Below are 15,501 nucleotides of genomic sequence, written 5' to 3'. Positions count from 1 at the left end.
TGTGCGCGTTTGTGTGTGTGTGTTCTTATAAGAAAAAGTAGCAACTCTTTCTAGGTTGTTTTACAGTTCGTGTGCCTTTTTTCTAGTGGGTGGTTATAGTTGATTTATGTCAGATAGTAATGAATTCAAAAATTGTACTGAATGTGGGCAAAACTTCCTCCTCAGGACCCCCATTCATTATGTGTGTACTGTTTGGGCACTGCCCATATTGATACAGAGTGCCAAGCCCGCACCTCTTTTAGTTCTAGGGCACTTCAGACTAGGAAAGAAGCTCATAGTCATGGGCTTCCTCCATCCGCAGACAAGGGTGTTAAATATCTACCACCTCTACTTCAATTTCCCCAGCTAAGAAACAAGATAAAAGTAAACCTAAGGAAAAACTGATAGAAAAAGAAAAGGAAAAAGAAAAAAAGTGAGTTAGGTATTTTCCAGATCTGATGGGGTCAATTGGGCCATCTCCAAAAACTCCTAGATGGTCAGAGCAGACAGTCTTTCACATCTCTCCCTCTTCTCCAAGAGTGGAGATACTAGAGACCATCTCTGTTGGCTTCTTTTTCCCAGTCATCCTGGAGCCTAAGCAAACAAGATATTGATAGGATCATACAAAGTTTCTCAGAACACAGATCCAACTTTGGGTTCTCTGTACTGCCCTTTGGAAATGTACTAAGTATTGTTCCAGCTATACTTCCTCTCATTTCTCCAGTCCTGGTCCTTCCTTCGGACCAGTCTACCCTGAATCGGACTTGTCCCAGGGTTCCTTTGTTGGAGCATACAGTCCAAGATACTTTGAATCCGACAGCATCCATTTCTCTTTAGACTCCGATATCTTTGGATTTGGAAGAGACTGTGTGCTGAAGCCTTGGTGCAGGGGATTGGTGAACACCGAAGTTGTTGAAGCTGTTCCTCCATCTCAGGGCCTCTGTACTTTATGGCTCCAGTCAGAGTTCTGTTTCAGAGTCGAGCTCATCAGCACCAAAGTATCTTTCATCTTTGGATTGAAGACTGCCTCCAGATCAGATTGCAGTTTCAACCTTTTGAGGCTTTAACGAGGGTCTTGACCATGCGCAAGGACAAGGTGCTTCCATCCAGCTCTGTTTCATCCAAACCTCAATAGGATTGTGCTGTTTCCTACCTCTGTCAGACAAGGACAGTCTGTACCACAGGTTTCTGAGACTCCATGCTATATTAGCTCCCAGTTTGATTTGAAACACTGGAGCAGAATCCACTGGTGGATGCTGTAGGTGGTGGTAGTAGCCACTAAAAAGGAATTGCTTTAAGAAACTTCCTCTGCCTATCCCTCTAACAAGGAGTCTAGGGTTATAGACAGGTTTGGGAAACTGGCATACACTTCAATGACTTTTGCAGTCAGAGCTCTGAATTATTTGACCCATGTTACTAGATTTATGACAGACTTGACCAAAGAACTTTCCAAGTCTTTGTTGGGTAATCTGCCTGCAGATGTTCAGAAGATTATGGCTTCTCAACTTTCTACTCTGCAGTGTACTTCCAATGTAGCCTTTGAATGTAGCTGATGGCAAAGCTAGAACTGCAGGCACCAACATCCCCATGCATCTGCATGCCTGGATGTGTCTGATTTTGTGGAAGGCTTTAAGACATCCTTTGTTAATGCTGTCTTTGTTGCCATTTTTTCCATACAGAGTAAAAGACATGCTAACCAGGAGTCAGCAAGATGGTAAAACACACACTGCAGGAGAATCCATTTTTCCACCCCCAGAGAACTTTCTAGAAATCAGAGGTCTGGAAAGATGTGATTTAGCAAATCCAGTTTTTATCAGGATGGCCTTTGGAATAGACACTCAAGTGGAGGAAGCGATAACTGCAATGGCTGTCATCCTAGAGGCAGACCTTACAACCATGTTTTTTTGGGGTCCTTTTGCCAAAAAGCCCTGTTGGTGCTCCTGAAGGGTTGCCTTACTGCTGCACTTTGGAGGCAGTCGGGTGGGGAGGGGACTGCTTATCCATGCTCTCACAAGCTTTTCAAAATATAACAAGCTGCTAAGAGTCATCCAACTAGTTCCTAAAGACCAGTTTGAGTTCTGAGTCTATTTGAGGTTTTAAATGAAAATGGGGAACCTCAGACACATTTTGAATTGGAGTCATCCAAATCTGTAAAATGGACAAAATTCTGGATGGTCACGATTCAGTCCATTTTCTTCTACTGAGGAAGCACGATTGGATGTGTTCCATAGATTCCAGGACACAAACTATCACGTAAAGACAGAGAAGATTTACCCATTTCTGGCTGGGAAACTCTCTCAATTCAATTCAGGGCCCTGCCTTTCTGTCTCACCACAGCACCTAGGGTAGTTACCAAGATAATAGCAATTGTGGAAGCACATCTCTGCTTGCCAGGGTTCAAAGTTTTCCCTCATCTCAGTGATTGGCTCCTAACTGCTACCTCCAGGAATCTGTTCTGTTATTTGAACCTAAAAGGCCCATCTCAGTACCAAAAGATTGCCAAATTCTGGTAATCATGGCCACACAGGTAGAAACTGTACTCTCCAAAGCTAAGAATACAGCATCCATGGGACCAGATGACATCCTGGGCTGTGTACTACGTGAACTACAAAATGAAGTGGCACCTCACCTAAGTGTCATGTTTAATCATAGCCTCACCTCAGGCTTTGTGCCCACTGAGTGGCGCACAGCTACAGTTATCCCACTCCACAAGGGGGGATCCACCTTGGATCCCGGGAACTACCGTCCCATCAGTCTGATGAGCCTGATCTGCAAGGGCATGGAATGCATTACCGTAGACCTTATAAACAAAGACATTGGCAACCTTCAAACACTGGACCCCACCCAGTTTGGGTTCATGATGGGCCGATCTTGTCTCCTGAACCTGATTGACTTGTTCGAATCAGTCTCCAGAGCTGTGGATGAAGGTAAGGTGGTGTACACAGCCTATCTGGACCTCGCCAAGGCCTTCGACACCGTCCCCCACTCTGGAATCATAGATAATCTTATTAAGCTGGGCATAAATACCTACGTCACTCGATGGGTTGCCAACTGGCTTACTGACCGAACCCAGACTGTTAAAGTAGAAGACTCCAAATCCAGCTCCAGACAAGTGACAAGTGGAGTACCTCAGGGTTCAGTCCTGGCACCACTCTTGTTTGGCATCTATTTCTCTGAAGTACAGGCCAACACTAAGGGACTCTGGCTAAAAAAGTTTGCAGATGACTGCAAACTGGGAGCCATTATTGAATCCCCAAATTATGTGGATATTCTACAAAAGGGCCTTACAGAAACAGATGCCTGGTGCCAGAGCCATGGGCTCAAGCTTAATGTCAAGAAGTGTATAGTTATCCCTATTGGAAAAAAGCATGTACCCATAAATTACCACATAGGTGGCAGTACACTAAACATCGAAAGTGTGATGAGAGACTTGTGGACAGTGGTCTCACCTTCGATAACCACATCACCACAACAGTCAGGAAATCCTATGTGGCACACCTCATCACTAAGAGCTTTTCATCCAGAAAAAAGGAGGTCCTTGTCCCACTGTACTCATCCCTCATTAGACCCATTATAGAGTATAACGCCCCGTTTGGTATGTACCTCACAAGACATCTGCAACAGCTGGAAAGGCCGCAGAAATACCTCACTAAAAGAATCACAGGCCTAAAACAGATGCCATATGCTGACCGTCTAAAAAAAAAAAAAAAAAAAAAAAACTCCAGCTGTACTCTGTGACATATCGTCTACTCAGAGGCGATCTCTGCTTAATGTACAAGGCCATGTCAAACCCTGAGCTGTTGGACATGCTCCACTTAAAGAAATCCCAATCCCTCAGAGCCACACGTTCCAGGGGTCTAAACCTTGTCATCACAATGAACAAAACATGCTGGAGGGATAGATTCCTGACCCAGACACTCCCCATACTCTGGAATAGACTGTCCATACATGCCAAGCAGAGTGCCTCCTTTGACCCTCTTCAATCCCAGCTGCAGAGTTTATGCGTTCCTTCTTTGTCTGTATCTCTCATATATATATATATATATATATATATATATATATATACACACACGCACACACACATCTCTCTCTTGTGGTAATTAAGCAGAACTATCTTAATGCTTTGTGATAGGTCCCTTAATCCAACGGCGACGGCCTTCATTTTTTTGTTGCTGCAGCCAACCTTGCTGCAACCTCTTTTCATTCTATCTAAACAATTGTAGCAGTTATATTGTCCTGATCCCTGTAGAGGGACAGTCACCGAGGGATGCTCACAGTTGGCCCACAGGTCTCCTTTATACTTCCCCCATTGTCTTTAATGAACAAATTCATCAGGAAAGCAAGAATGTGCAAGACCAGAGTGATCCTCATTGCTCCTATGTTTCCCCAATGAATGTGCTTTGTTTTCCTGTGACCTCTAATAGTACAAACCCCCGCCCATGGATGTTGAATAAGTATACAAACCTATTAACACTCCTGACTAGACTGCCTTCTCTGGACGAGAATTCTGTAAAGTTACCAGAGATCCTGAAGTTAATTGCTGGGTTCGTAATGTTTTAACTTTAGCCAGAGATGTCAGGCTCCCAACATCCTTTCAGATCATATCAGCCTCTTTAAAGAAATCCACTAAAGATCTACCATAGCAAATAGAGATTTTCCATTTGGGCTATGTCATTGGTTCATAGGAGATTACTAGGCTAATGGCTTAAAAGCCCTTATAGGCCTAGCTAGTGTAGCCCAATCTTACCTAGTATATGGCCCCTAGGGCAAGAGGATGCCATGGATTTGTGCCCATACCTAGAATATGCTAAACCAGAAATAGAGGCGAAAAGATGCCCCTAAGAGCAAAGCTCCATCTACAAAAAGTCAAAATGAAGAACCTGGAGTCGCAGTAAGTGACTGAAAGCACTCAACTTTAATAAATACACAAAAATAAAATGCTTGGCTTTCTCACCCCGTTTTTCGTTCCCAGTGGAACTTCCTCAGCTAATGCATGATAAAACGTAAACAATCCCTTAAATATGCACTCAAAACTTAATTAACCAGTCAGTGTCCAAATTGATCAATGTCTAAATCTCATAAATATTCATCAAAAGTTAAAATCACATAAAATTGAACATGCCTAGAATATCTTACAGATTGCTCCTGTCCATAAGGGACATAGGCACTACCCTAGGTGTGAATTTTGACTCCTTATCCATTGATCCAAATGGTGCTTGAAGAGGGCCTGGGAAGTCCTCTGCTTAATGTGAATAGGAAGACTTTTCCAAAGAAGGGACATTCTCTGAGAGACCCACCTGTCTCTCCAGCATGTTTTGTTTGAGTCTCTGACTAACTTTTGATCTCTAGATCACTTATGCTGTTTGACTTATGGATGTTTAGCAGCTCCATCCAGGCTGGATTTGCGATTCCCTTATAAGTCAGGCATAGGTCACCCCTTAACAGTCTGTAGGAGACTGAGTAAAGGGATAAGGCTTTTAGTCAATCCAGATAGGACATGTTTACACCCTGTATTTTCTTTGAGGAACCTTTGAGATCGCTCCAGCTGCTGTAAGTGCTTAGTCAAGTACATGTGGTAGGGTAAGTACAGTGGGGCTATAAAATTTCCTTAGTATGTGGATGGTCGTACCTTTACCTATAAGTTGTGCCATGTAGAAGGGCTTCCTCACCACTGGGGACACATGGTGGTCAAAGTTCAGGCTGCTATCTATCTATGTACCTAGGTCTCTACCTCTGAATTTACTCTCTTTTAATTTCTGCAAGTCTTTTGGATTTCTACTACCATGGCGGAAATGGACCCCATTCCTAATTCAAAGTATGATTAAAGTTCATGAAATTAATATTGTTTCAATCTTTGATGTCAGCCAGTAGTGCTCTTCCCAGTACTCAGTGTGCCCAGTCATGACTCCTCCTTCAGTTTGTATGGAGTTACATGTATTGGTAACCTATCTAAATAGGATTGTACATTCTTTTTTATAAGACCCGTTGCTCCTACTACCATCGGAACTGCCTTGGGTATCTTTCTTCCAGATTGCATTCATTTCTGCCTGCTGATACTAATATTTTATGACTTTGTCTCTCTCTATCTCTCTCTCTACGCAAGACACTGTAGTCACTGGGTGTAGCAATTTCAGTGATCAGTGCTACTCTTGCCTTCTTTTCTTGGACCACTGTATCTGATGTTCTTCGTGTTTCACTGTTGCAGTCATCACATTTGGGTTATCTGCTTGCAGTAGCCCTCAGTCGGCCTGATTAATAAAAGTCTTAGGTCCTGCGTCGGTTGCTGTCCCTTCTTCCGTGACGTCAGATCGTCAGGGGTATAAAACATGCAGCCGACATCATTACATCAGTCTTTCTTGCCTTGCGGTGCTCAAAACAGTTCGCACATGCCAGTTGGCCGACTCCTGAAATTTTCATTTGAGTTTCAGAACTGAAGTCTTCAACTAAAAGCTAAGTACCCCGTTGGGGAAACTTTTTTTCTTGCTGTAAACCGATGTTAGTAAAAGTAAATAATTGCATTACTTGTGGAAAGCAAATACCTCATAAAGATTTTCATTCATACTGTATTCCTTGCCTAGGCCCTGACGACGACGTACCTCGCTGTCCGTTTTGTGCCTTATTTAAACCACGAACTATCTGTCGTCGGTATATTTTTTCTTCTACATATTTTGGTGCTCTGTTCAATTATCCTGATATGTCTTCGGTAAGCCATACAACTACCGACATTCCGAAAAAACGCAAAGATAAAGACAGTGACAGGCCGCCTAGGTTCAAAGCTGCTGACGGGCCGCCTAGGTTCAAAGCTGCCGACGATGCTTCTCCTAAGTCAGTCGCCAGTTCACCAGTACTCAGTGAGGCGCTTTCGTAGTCGCTGATACCCACTACTTCAGATTCGCAGGCCTCTACTGAGACCCATTCGGAGTCCGGTATGCCGCGAGATGCTTCAACTGTGGAACCTGCAGATGTCTCTACCTTGGATGGGTCCGGAGCCGCTGTGCAGACACCGGCTTCTGTGGGTGTATTCAGGCCTACTGATTTGCGTGTTAAACAGATTCAATCTTCTTCTTCAAGGCCTAAAACTTGAACCATGCCTAAAAAACTGACTCCCAGACCGCATGTTCAGGCCTCTATGCCTAAAAAACAAATTATAAGAATGGCTTAAGACCTTGTTACTTTAATCAGGAGAAGCCAGCCTTCACCCTCTAATAGACCTAGGACTGAGTTTGCTTATGATACTTCTGACCAGGATTCTGAATTTTCTGTTTCCTCTGATGACCAGGATTTAACCTTATCTACCCATGAGGATTCTGATGTGGAGGACTCTATTCCCTCTGCTTCCCCCCCAGAGGACTTCTGTTTTGGTGAAACCTTGCATACTCCCAGGGAGCATTTTCGTTGGGAAAGTCAGGATTTCTCTGATTCTAAAAAGAGGCTTGGGGATTTATTACTCCTGCCCCAGCACAGGCCTTTAGCCATACCTCCTGTATTAGACATTGTTGATGATGCCTTTTCGGAATCTAGCTTGGCCCCTGACTCTCTACCTCCTGCTCCCAAAAAACCTGATTGATATTACAAGGTCCCTGACTCTCACAAGTTCCTTTTTAAAAATCCTACTGCGGATCCAGAGACTAATTTCACAGGGTCCCAAGGGCATTAAAGCTACTACTGCCCAAAATCCTACTCCCTCTGATAGAGACTCCAGGGTGCTGGATAGATGGGGTAAGAAGGTATACACTTCTTCAACTTTGGCCATTAGTGCCTTAAACTGCCAGTTTCATATGTTAAGGTATCAGCAGCATATTATTGGATTGCTTAAACAGAAAATCATGTTGATTCCTGATTGTGCTGAAAATAAGGATTTACAGGATTTACTGCAGTCAGCTGAGCAAGTTGGAAAACATACTTTGCAATATGGTTTTGATTCACTAGAGGCATCTTGCAAGGCTGCGGTAACTGGGTCTGTACTTAAGGCATGCTTGGCTCAAGGAACAATCCTTGCCAGATCATGTTAAAGCGAAATTACTGGTTGCTCTCTTAAACCAGGACCACCTGTTTGGCAACAAGGCAGAAGAAGTTTATAAAAAGATGAAGGAAAAAGCTTAAATCTATGCAAACTGTTAAAGATTTTTTGCAAGTACAACCACCAAGCATTAGTGTTCATGGCCTCCTGCATTCTTCTAATTCCATATGCAAGACTGCATATGAGGAAACTACAAAAAGCCCATGGTGTCAACATTCTCAGGATCTAGAAGCAATGATTCCTATCATACCTTGCCTACGCCTAGAGTTCCTTTGGTGGGCAGAGGCCTGCCACCAAAACAAGGGACTACCATTCACTCTACTCCCTGCTGCCCAAACCCTAACAACAGACGCATCAGACTATGCATGGGGGGCTCACCTGGCAGGGAAGTGCATTCAGGGCAAATGGAACTCAAGTCAAATGCACCTGCATATCAATCAAAAAGAAATGTTAGCTGTACAGAATCCTCTGACAGCTTTCAAGGACCACATTCTTCCAGGACAATTAATGGTAAAGACGGACAACGCCACTGTTATGTGGTACATAAACAAGCAGGGGGAGGGAACACATTCTAATCCCCCCTGCAAACTAGCCATGGCATTGTGGAACACAGCCCTGAGCTACCAAGTGCATCTACAAGCTCAATTCCTGCCAGGAAAACTAAACACACTGGCAGACGATCTAAGCAGAAACCTCATGGACCCACATGAGTGGACACTGGAACCAAGGATTTTCAACATGTTGACAAGCAAATGGGGGAGCCCAGATATAGATCTGTTTGCCTTGAACTATCAGTTGGACAAATTTTGCACAAGGGCTCCCCAAAAACAAGCTTGGAAAGTGGATGCTCTGTCCTTCAGCTGGAAAAACCTATAAGTTTATGCCTTTCCTCCTCTGCCCCTGCTCTCCAAAGTACTACTAAAGATCAAACAAGACAAACCAAGGACAATTTTGATTGCACCAGACTGGCCACGCCAACACTGGTACCCCCTCTTGTGCAGTGTGTCACTGTTGGCCCCATGGCACGTGCCTCAGACTCCTACCCTATCCTCTCAGCAGGAGAAACAGATTCAGCACCCCCAGCTTCATACAATGAACCTAGCAGCCTGGCTAATTACCTAATTTCTCCTTTACCATCCCTCAGTAAACCAGTGATGGATATCATTTTAGAGACAAGGAGGCCTAGTACTAGAAAATCTTATGCTGAAAAATGGAAAAGATTCTGTGCCTGGAACCAATCTCAAGGGATGAGCACAGCAGTGCCCAATTTACCTCAGATTTTACAATACTTAACTGAGATGCTTCACCAGGGCCTGTCTTTTTCCTCCATCAAAATTCACACCTCTCACACGGAAGAAAATACTTTGTTACAAGAATTACAGACACAAAACGAACTGCGTATTATGAAACCTGACAAGGGTGGGGGTGTGGTAATTTACAATGTAGAAGACTACAATAACGCTATTACCAATATTTTATTAGACAGTGCAACATACACACCTGTGTCTATTAATCAAATTCACATAGCTTACAGTAGAATTGATTTTTTATTGAAGAATATTTATTAGAAAACATGATTGATTCTAAAACATACAATTTTTTAAAACAATTGAATCCAAATATTCCTAATATCTTTGGAGTCCCAAAGGTGCACAAATCTTTACACGCACCGCCTTTTAGACCTATAGTATCTGCAAAGAATTCTAAAACTCACCCGTTGGCCCTTTTAGTGGATAGACACATCAAAGATATAGTTAATAAGACCCCACATTTAATCAAGGACTCGTGGGAATTGTTAAGTAAAATGACCCAGCAGCTTTGGAGTGCAGATTGTATTTTCCTCACTATTGATGTGAGGGATCTCTTCACTTGTATCCCTAGAAGGGAGGGATATGATTATTTTAGTGAATGTCTATTTAAACATTCTATTTTACCTAGGGATAGAATTCTTTTGGTGTTAGAACTTATGGAGGCCATTCTGGATTCCAATTACATCCATTTCCAAGGAGAATATTACCAACAGATTAGCGGTATAGCTATGGGAGCAGCATGTGCTCCAACATATGCTAATTTGGTATTACTTGAATGGGAAAATAGGTTTATTTTTCCCTCTGCTTTTTACAACCACATTAAGTTGTATTTGAGATTTTTGGATGACATTTTTGTGCTATGGAATGGGACCAAAGAAGAATTGCACAAATTTATGGAATATTTGGATTCATGCACTCATTTTCTTTCTTTCACACACACATACAATGAATATTATATTAATTATTTGGATGTTACTTTTTCTAAGACGATCAGTGGTTTCAAATCAAACATCTACAGGAAAGCTATTTGGTGCAATAGTTATTTACACTTCACTAGTCACCATCCGATTGCACAAAAGAAAAGCTTAATTAAGGGCCAAGCAGTTAGGATAGCCAGGATGACCTCCGACCACTATGATTTAGAACAAGAAATGGTTTTCCTAGGTAAATGCTTTAGTGAGAGAGAATACCCTATCGAATTGGTCACTGAAATTCTAAATGAGGTTATGAATGAATGGGGTGTAAAATATAAGGCCCTTTTAGGTCAACCCCTTCAGAACACAAAAGTGCTTTTGGATGAGAGAAGAAAATGGAACACAGCATGTATTATTCAATACAGTATGTTCTCGGAGGTATTTTCGCACATAATTAGAACCAATTGGAACTTAATGAAAACAAATAAGGAGGTACATCATTTAGTGGGTATACAACCCATTTTCACATATAAGGTGGGAATGAATTTCAAGAGGACCTTCGAACATGGAAAAAGGGAATCTCTACAATACAAGGCAACCACTCCTTGTGGAGCGTGCAGTGTTTGTACCTATATATGAGGAGAGGCAACTGTAAAATTAAACAACGGCCTGAATAGTATAGTAAGATTTATCAAAGGGAATTGTAAGTCCAAAAATGTTAGTTTATATGGCTATATGCACTGCATGCAGTGCATACTATATAGGAAAAACTGAAAGGACATTTAAGGACCGTATCTATGAATATTTATACGACATTAGGACCCACAAGGAAACAAATGCTTTGTACAAACACAGTGTATCTTGTTCTTTGCTTGTAGGATTTAAATTTGGTATAATTGATTTAGTCACAAAGGATTTTTTGAGGGGAGGGTGTGATATGAAAAATGCTTTATTATACGGGTAACTGTTATGGCAGCTCAGGCTTAAATCTAATTCCTCTCCAGGTCTTAATGACTATATTAGTATAAAATCTGTATTACATAAAAAAGCTGAAAGCGTGTAATCAGTTTGAGTTATATTTAAAAATGATTTTATAATTTAGAGATTGTACAAATGGGCTTAAATTTATCCACTGAAACTACAAATACGTTTTATAGTTTTTTATATGACACAGTAAAACAGGAAAGTTAATAGTGAACATGTGCATCACTTTAAATTTTAATTAAGTCTATTTGTTGATTGAGACTTGATGTATAAAAGTTGTTACTGGTACCAGTGCTTTTATCTGATGAAGTCTAGTCATTAGACGAAAGCGCTCATCTGTTGTACTTTGTGAGAATATAAAGAAGATTTGCATCTGCGGTTGTGTCCTGGACTTTACTTTTATATTTGAATTGGTTTCGGTTTCTTACTTTGTATTCAGTTGTTTTTGCCCAGGATTTCACTTTGGTGCTTATCGTTAAGTGAAGTGATTATTTTGGGCACTGGTACCAATGAATATATCATCTGGTGATTCTACTCTGCTGGTCGATGACCGTATTTCAAGTCCAGTTTTAGCCATGTCCGCATCAGACAAACTCATTAAAATGCGAGATGAAATAGCTTCTTTGAGTAGATTTGTCTATACTTATTGAACTGATGAGTCAAAAGGCACCAGCAGGTGGTGCTGCAACATCGAGGAAGGAGGCTCCCCATATGGGAAGAGAAGACGCTGTTTTTAGTTCGTCATCTCCGCTCGGTTGGCGCGAGTGATGGTGGAGGGTTGCAGAGACAAGAGGTCGGCGCTGGCGTAATTACCAACCATGCAGGGCTTAGAAAAAATGGATTTTACCCTTTGGAAATTCAGCAAGGGGCGGACCAGGAAAAAACGACCACCGGAGGTTGTTTTCTACAAAGAGGTACTGATTTTGAACCTAAACAGCAGTCTGGCTGTTCAGGTCTTAAAATACCTAACAGTGATGGATTTTTGGTACAAAAGAACCCTGGGATTGGTCAGGGTATGTGTTTTAAAGACATTTTAGAGAAAACTTACCATTTTAATGCTGATATGGATGGTCATACTAAATATGATGACGCTGGAAAGGAACATGACTGCACTTAGGAAATTATATTTTTATTTGAAAAGAAGTTATTTAAATTAAAGCATGTACAAATGGACAATAGTTACCTGAAATGTTGTTTGGCTCACAAAATAGTGCCACAAGGGTTGAGGTTATTTAAATACCCTTTTGGTATAATATACACAGAAGCCAACAGTAAAGATTTTCATAGTTTTTTTGATTCATGTGGTTTAGGTCTTATTGAACGTATGGTGAAATGTAATGAAGCATTTTTAGTGACTTTGACTGCAGAAATAGGTAAATTGAATGCTGACAATTGTCAATGATTTATTATTTTTTGAATTTGAGAGGTTGTATGAGAGTATATTGACTAAAACTGAGAAAAGAATCCAAAGCGTATATATTACCAAACAAAAGAAATTTGTAAGGGATAAAAAACAATATGAAATGGGGAAGGCTTATGTAGGTCCTTTCAAAAGAATTAACAGGACACAAGGATACTTGTCTAAAATCAATTGTGAAAAGGAGCATTGGGAAACTAATTCAGTTTTCGACAAGGCCCCTGAACTAACTGATCAAGAATTTGATGAAAATAACAGGCATAGACCCTTAGATGAACTAGATGAACTTGATTCTTTTGGAGGGGAGGGGGAACATTTTTTTTCTCCCTAGGAGGTCGGAAAGGTTAGCGAGCAAGAACAGGTTCCCTCCAGACCCGGGACACTTGGACAGGCACTACGGGTGGAAAAAAGTAGTGAAGGGGATGAGATAGTACAAAAGGAAGACAGTTGCAATATTCTTTATGAATACAAGGGATTCAAAATTTTCAACTACACTAGTTACAATTTAACTAAATTACACTTTAATTTATTCTCTAAGGGATTTCAATTTTTAAGACACAGTACGGTGATATAGCAAACATGTTAGTGGATTTGAAGTTGTATCTAAGAAAATTAAATTTAAACATCATATTCAATCAAGGTAAAGACACTGCCACTGACAACTATAGGGGCGATGGGGCCTTGATAAGACACAGCACATACAACCCCCCACTTCACCCCACCTTGTTATTATTTGAAAACGTTGTCACTGAGGAAATTTATGAATCCTATGCCAACAACAGATGGCAGAGAGAACATTCAAATTTGACTACGGAAGAAAATACTTTGTTACAAGAATTACAGACGCAAAACGAACTGCGTATTATGAAACCTGACAAGGGTGGGGGTGTGGTAATTTACAATGTAGAAGACTACAATAACGCTATTACCAATATTTTATTAGACAGTGCAACATATACACCTGTGTCTATTAATCAAATTCACGTAGCTTACAGTAGAATTGATTTTTTACTGGAAGAATATCTATTAGAAAACAGGATTGATTCTAAAACATACAATTTTTTAAAACAATTGAATCCAAATATTCCTAATCTTTGGAGTCCCAAAGGTGCACAAATCTTTACACGTACCGCCTTATAGACCTATAGTATCTGCAAAGAATTCTAAAACTCACCCGTTGGCCCTTTTAGTGGATAGGCACATCAAAAATATAGTTAATAAGACCCCACATTTAATCAAGGACTCGTGGGAATTTTTAAGTAAAATGACCCAGCAGCTTTGGAGTGCAGATTGTATTTTCCTCACTACTGATGTGAGGGATCTCTTCACTTGTATTCCTAGAAGGGAGGGATACGATTATTTTAGTGAATGTCTATTTAAACATTCTACTTTACCTAGGGATAGAATTCTTTTGGTGTTAGAACTTATGGAGGTCATTCTGGATTCCAATTACATCCATTTCCAAGGAGAATATTACCAACAGATTAGCGGTATAGCTATGGGAGCAGCATGTGCTCCAACATATGCTAATTTGGTATTACTTGAATGGGAAAATAGGTTTATTTTTCCCTCTGCTTTTTACAACCACATTAAGTTGTATTTGAGATTTTTGGATGACATTTTTGTGCTATGGAATGGGACCAAAGAAGAATTGCACAAATTTATGGAATATTTGGATTCATGCACTCATTTACTTTTTCACACACACATACAATGAATATTATATTAATTATTTGGATGTTACCATTTCTAAGACGATCAGTGGTTTCAAATCAAACATCTACAGGAAAGCTACTTGGTGCAATAGTTATTTACACTTCACTAGTCACCATCCGACTGCACAAAAGAAAAGCTTAATTAAGGGCCAAGCAGTTAGGATAGCCAGGATGACCTCTGACCACTATGATTTAGAACAAGAAATGGTTTTCCTAGGTAAATGTTTTAGTGAGAGAGAATACCCTATCGAAATGGTCACTGAAATTCTAAATGAGGTTATGAATGAATGGGGTGTAAAATATAAGGCTCTTTTAGGTCAACCCCTTCAGAACACAAAAGTGGTTTTGGATGAGAGAAGAAAATAGAACACAGCATGTATTATTCAATACAGTATGTTCTCAGAGGTATTTTCACACATAATTAGAACCAATTGGAACTTGATGAAAACAAATAAGGAGGTACATCAGTTAGTGGGTATACAACCCATTTTCACATATAAGGTGGGAATGAATTTCAAGAGGACCTTCGAACATGGAAAAAGGGAATCTTTACAATACAAGGCAACCACTCCTTGTGGAGCGTGCAGTGTTTGTACCTATATATGGGGAGAGGCAACTGTAAAATTAAACAACGGCCTGAATAGGATAGTAAGATTTATCAAAGGGAATTGTAAGTCCAAAATGTTAGTTTATATGGCTATATGCACTGCATGCAGTGCATACTATATAGGAAAAACTGAAAGGACATTTAAGGACCGTATCTATGAACATTTATACGACATTAGGACCCACAAGGAAACAAATGCTTTGTACAAACACAGTGTATCTTGTTCTTTGTTTGTAGGATTTAAATTTGGTATAATTGATTTAGTCACAAAGGATTTTTTGAGGGGAGGGGGTGATATGAAAAATGCTTTATTATACAGGGAACTGTTATAGCAGCTCAGGCTTAAATCTAATTCCCCACCAGGTCTTAATGACTATATTAGTATAAAATCTGTATTACATAAAAAAGCTGAAAGCGTGTAATCAGTTTGAGTTATATTTAAAAATGATTTTATAATTTAGAGATTGTACAAATGGGCTTAAATTTATCCACTGAAACTACAAATACGTTTTATAGTTTTTTATAGGACACAGTAAAACAGGAATGTTAATAGTG

At 40.4% G+C, this 15,501-nt stretch overlaps 1 protein-coding gene across 1 annotated transcript in view; it reads left to right on the top strand.

The window, feature by feature from the left end:
• Positions 1 to 15,501, top strand: part of LOC122800512 (MRN complex interacting protein) — a 302,966-nt gene that overhangs the window by 140,655 nt on the left and 146,810 nt on the right. The window lies entirely within an intron of this gene.

The sequence above is a fragment of the Protopterus annectens genome, chromosome 4.part0 (assembly GCF_019279795.1).
Source record: "Protopterus annectens isolate FY-2018-M chromosome 4.part0, PAN1.0, whole genome shotgun sequence".
In the NCBI taxonomy this organism is placed as follows: domain Eukaryota; kingdom Metazoa; phylum Chordata; order Ceratodontiformes; family Protopteridae; genus Protopterus; species Protopterus annectens.
The sequence above is the reverse complement of the archived record's forward strand: the minus strand, read 5'-3'. Positions and strand labels throughout refer to the sequence as shown.